This window comes from Hypanus sabinus, chromosome 13, assembly GCF_030144855.1.
Source record: "Hypanus sabinus isolate sHypSab1 chromosome 13, sHypSab1.hap1, whole genome shotgun sequence".
Lineage (NCBI taxonomy): Eukaryota > Metazoa > Chordata > Chondrichthyes > Myliobatiformes > Dasyatidae > Hypanus > Hypanus sabinus.
The window spans coordinates 31137591-31143245 of record NC_082718.1 but is presented as its reverse complement, the minus strand read 5'-3'; positions in this window follow the sequence as shown (position 1 = coordinate 31143245).

Genomic DNA, 5655 nt, shown 5'->3' with positions numbered 1-5655 from the left:
AACCCCGTCGTGCCTGTCAGTACCTCCAGTTGAAATTTGTCTTTTTGTGTGTTTTCCCCCTAGCCACCAGTCTGTGGTTTTGTATTGCCATGTGCTCTTGTTTGTTTTCATGCCCCATGTGCTCCTGTCCCCACTCCTGCTCTACTTCGGCCCCTGCATTACTGAGTAATCTGCCTCTCACCTGTTTCTCATTATTATCTGTATTGCTGCCATTTCTGTCTCATTGTGCTCCACCTATCATCTGCCTCTCTGTTTATTGCTCAGTGTATTGTCCTGTGTATTCACCTGTTTGTGGCCAGATTGTACCAGTGAATTTTCCCGAGCCTTTCCAGCATTCATATCTGTACTCTGTCTGTCTGAATATCGATTCTGTGTGTTTCCCATTTCTGGTTTTCAGAATTCTGTTTTGATCTCTGCCTGAACTTTGACGCTGACTTTGTTCGCACCTTGGGATTTGTTACTGAATTAATATCACTGTGTGCGCAGTACTGGGTCTGCGATTGGATCCCTGCTCCAGTGTCCTGACAACGCCCTGGACAATCAAGATACTATCAACCTCTGCCTTAAATATACACAAAGACTTGGCCTCCTCAGCTGCCAGTGTCTATCCTGCTTGTTATTTCTTAAAAGAATTCCAACAGATTTGTCAGGCAAGATTTTCCCTTGAGAAAACCATGCTGACTACTGCCTATTTTATCACGTGCCTCCAAGTACCCAGAGACCTCATCCTTAATAATCAACTCCAACATCTTCCCAACCAATGAGGCCTGACTAATTGGCCTATCACTTCCATTCTTCTGCCTCTCTTCCTTCTTGAACAGTGGCGTGATATTTGCAATTTTCCAGTCTTCCAGAACCATTCCTGAATTTAGTGATTCTTGAAAGATCATTACTAATGCCTCCATGATCTCTTCAACCACCTCTTTCAGAACCCTGGGGTGTACACCATCTGGTCCAGGTGACTTATCTACCTTCAGACCTTTCAGTTTCCCAAGAACCTTCTCTCTAATTCAAATAACTTCACACTTCACACACTTCATGGCCCCTGACACTTGGAACTTCCACCATACTGACACAAAATACTTATTCAGTTCATTTGCCATTTCCTTGTCTCCCCCCATTATCCCCTTTACTATTTCATCAGCGTTGTTCTCAAGTGGACCAATATCCACTCTCACCTCTCCTTTACACTTTATAAATCTGTAGAAACTTTTGGTATCCTCTTAAATATTATTGGCTGGCTTAATTTTGTATTCCATCTTTACCTTCATGATTTTTAGTTGCCTTCTGTTGGTTTTAAAGGCTTCCCAGTCCTCTCTCTTCCCACTAATGTTTGCTCTATTATATGCCCTCTCTTTGGCTTTTCTGTTGGCTTTGAATTCTCTTATTAGCATTGGTTGTGTCATCTTGCCTTTAGAATACTGCTTCTTCTTCTTTGGGATGTATATATCCTGTGCCTTCTGAATTGTGTTCATAAATTCCAGCCATTGCAGCTCTGCCATCATCCTTGCCTGTGTTTTTTCCCAATCAGTTCTGGCCAACTCCACTCTCATGTCCCTGTGATTCCCTTTATTCCACTGTAGTACTGATACATCTGACTTTAGCTTCTCCTTCTCATATTTCAGGGTGAATTTGAGCATATTATGATCACTTTCCCCTGAGAGTTCTTTTACCTTAAGTTCTCTAATCAATTCCGGTTCATTGCACAACAGAATAGCCAATCCCCCAGTGAGCTCAATGAGCTCCTCAAAAAAGCCATCTCAAAGGCACTCTAGAAATCCCTCCTCTTAGAATCCTGTACCAACCTGATTTTCCCAATCTACCTACATATTGAAATCCCCCTATGATTATTGTAATATTGCCCTTTTGGCATGGATTTCCTATCTCTTGTTTAAATTTGTTGGCCACTTCCTTAGTTCTGTTTGGGGGACTGTATACAATTCCCATCAGGGTCTTTTTACCCCTGCAATTCCTTAGCTCTATCCACAATGATTCAACACCTTCCAAACTAGTCACCTCTTTCTGAAGTCTTGATTTCATTTTTTACCAACAGAGCAACGCAGACCCCTCTGCCTTCCTGTCTATACTTTTGATACAATGTGTATTCTTGGACATTGTTCCAAGCTATAATCTTCTTTTAGCTATGATTCAATTATGCCTACTAAATCATAACTATCAATCTGCAAATGAGCTACAAGCTCATCTACCTGTCCATATTCTGCACACATTCAAATATAACACCTTCAGCCCTGTATTCACCCTTTTCAATCTTGTCAACCTTTGTGTTGCAACTCATCCTGTTGTCTGCAATTTTGCCCTGTCAGCAGCCTCTCTGCACTACACATTGCCTCTGTTTGTAAACCAGCTACCTCACCTTCAGCATAATTATCCTTGATTTCACCAGTGGGAAAACCGACCTGCCTAAACATGTTACCACCAATGGGAAATCAAACATTCCTAAACAGCCTACCCTCTTAAATGTGATTTCCAGTGGGAAATCACACCCGTCTAAACGGATTAGCACCAATGGGAAAACCAATCCTCGTAAATATGCAATCCAAATACACCTTCCTAAACATGTTGTCCAATGGGAAAACTGACACTTCTAAATGTATTATACAATGGGAAATGCCATCTGCCTAAATGAGTTATCAGTACTGGAAAATCCCACCCTCCTAAATGTGTTTTCCAGTGTGAAATTCCACCCTCCTAAATGTGATATCCAATGGGAAAGCCCACCCTCTTGAACATGTTATCATGAATGATAACACATCACTCTAAATGTGTTATCACCAATAGGAAATCACACCCTCCTTAACATGGGAAAATCCCACTCTCCCAACTGTGATATCACCAACTGGAAAACCCACCCTCCTAAACATTATCACCAATGGAAAATCCCTCCCTCCTAAATATGCTCTCCAACGGGAAACTCCAAGCTTCTTAGCGTGTTATCCAGTAGGAAAGACCGCCCCGCTTAACGTGTTTTCCAATGTGAAATTCCACCCTCCTAAACGTGTTAACAGCAATGGGAAATCCCATCCTCCTAAACGTGTTATCTGGACACAGTTTGCAGCATCTTTGTGTTCATTTCACTCACCCTAATGCTGAACTCACTTTCAAGGTGTCTTCATCTTATGCTCTTGATACTTACTGCTTATTTATTCATAATTATAATAATCACTTTTTATATTTGCAGTTTATTGTCCTTTGCACATTGGTTATTAGTCCATCTTGTGTGCAGTTGTTGATTGTGTTTCTTTGTATTTACTGTAAATGTGCGGATGAAAATGAATCTCAGGGTTGTGTACGATGACATATACTGTATGTATTTTGAACTTTACTGTGGACTTTGAACTTGTTCACTTTCATGTAAGGTGCAAAGAACAACCAGCAAGGGGTTGTTAATCTTCCTCAGAAATATAAGACTCTAAAACATAGGAACAGAATCAGACCATTCGGCCCATTGAATCCGCTCCATTATTGAAACATGGCTGATTATTCTCCCTCTCAATCCTGTTCTCTTGTCTTCTCTCTGTAACCTTTGACACTTTTACTAATCAAGAACCTATCAACCTCTGCTTTAAGTATCCCAAATGACTTTGTCTCCACAGCCAGCTGTGGCAATGAATTCTACGGATTCACTACCATCTGGCTAAAGAAATTCCTCCTCATCCTTGATCTAAAGGGTCTTCCCTATATTCTGAGGTTGTGCCCTCTGGTACTAGATGCCCCCACTATTGGAAACATCTTCTCCACATCCACTCCGTTTAGGTTTTCCAATATTCGATAGGTTTCAATGAGATTCCCCCTCATTCTTCTAAATTCCAGTGTGCACAGGCCCAGATCCATCAAACGTTCCTCATACGTGAGCCCTTTCACTCTCAGGATTATTCTCGTGACCCTCCTCTGGACCCTCTCTAATACCAGAGCTTCTTTTCTCAGATAGGAGGTCCAAACTGCTCACAATGCATTGCTTTTGGTATCTACATGATAGTACTTTGCAACAATATATGTCTTATTTCAGTATTCACTGTTTTCCCAAGTTCATGTGTTGTTATTGAAAGAGGATAAATGAACTCTTTTTTAATATTGCTGTCATTTTTCTCTCTCCTCTGCATTTATTTATCTCCCAGTATTTACATTTCTCCCAGACAGATCAGCTGGGATGAGGTTCACTGAGCCGGTTAGATACTTACCACGTACCTGCTCACTCACCTCCCTCCAAGGAGACCACCACCTTGTCGTGGTCTGGAGGCTTGCGTGCCTCAATGATCCGGAGAGCCATGTTGGCTGGAGTCAGGGCTTTATGCTTTAGTTCTTGGTAGGGTCATCTACGCCAAACAGGCACAGGCCAAATTAAGAGTGGTCCACCACTCCTCCAGGTTAGGGGGTTCAGCTCAAGGCTAACAACCCTGATTGGTCAAGCAAAATTGTTACTGAAACAACAATGAAGACTCTGTCTTCGTCCACCTAGGACTTGTAGGGCCAACAGTAGTGAAAACTGAGAGGAAGCTATAGGTACAATGAAGGAAGCCCTAAACACTGTACAGAAAGGGATGGAGCTCCTTCACTGCTGCCTTAAATGTGTAACATGTACTTGCCCATGTAACCATAAACTAGACTTTACTTATCCAGTCTCTCCCAGTAACTTATTGCTTATTTATTCATAATTATAATAATTACTTTTATTCTAATCCAGGTAACATCCTCCAGGTCCCTCCCCAGTTAACCTAGTTTTGTAATGTCTCTGACCCTTTCCTACATCCTGTCAAGGGCATCTTTACTGAATACCCTCTCTTTCATTCTCTCTCTCCTTCTCCCTCTATCTTTGTCTGTCTCCTGCTGTCTTTCTCTCTGTCTCTCACTCTCTCTCACACACACAAACTCCCTCTCCCTCCCTCACTATCTTGTCCAGTATTATAGTTTCCTATGAACTCTCACTTAGTTACTCCATTGCCCTTGAACAGAAAACCAACAAAAAGTAGTGGATATGGCCCGGACCATCACGGGTAAAGCCCTCCCCATCAATGAGCACATCCACATGAAGCGCTGTCGAAGGATCCATCATCAGGGGCCCCCACCACCCAGGCTGCTGCCATCAGGAAGAAGGTACAGGAGCCTCAGCTCCCACACAAGCAGGTTCAGGAACATTTATTACCCCCTCTTGAACCAAAGGGGATAACTGCACTTGCCCCATCGTTGACATGTTCCCCACAACCTATGGACGCCCTTTCAATGACTCTTCACATCATGTTGTCGATATTTATTGTTCATTTATTTATTTATTATTATTTTTGTTTTTTGCATGGTTTGTTGTCTTTTGCGTACTGGTTATCTGTCCATCTTGTTGGGTTCAGACCTTCACTGATTCTATTGTGTTACTTTGTTCCGCTCTGAATCCCCACGAGAGGATAAATCTCAGGGTTGACATACCCGTACTTCGATAATAGGTTTACTTTGGACTTTCAAAAAGGGTAACAGAAATCGCCAGTGTGATCGCATAGGGCGTGAGCCACGTTGCCCATTATGATGGAGGCAATCGGCCGAGTCGCTCAGCGGGATGTAGGCTCCCGTGGAGCCTCCCAGACAGATGGGCAACGAGCGCCCGTAGACGGTGCTAAATTCCACACGTCCTGCGAGAATATTGTAGCG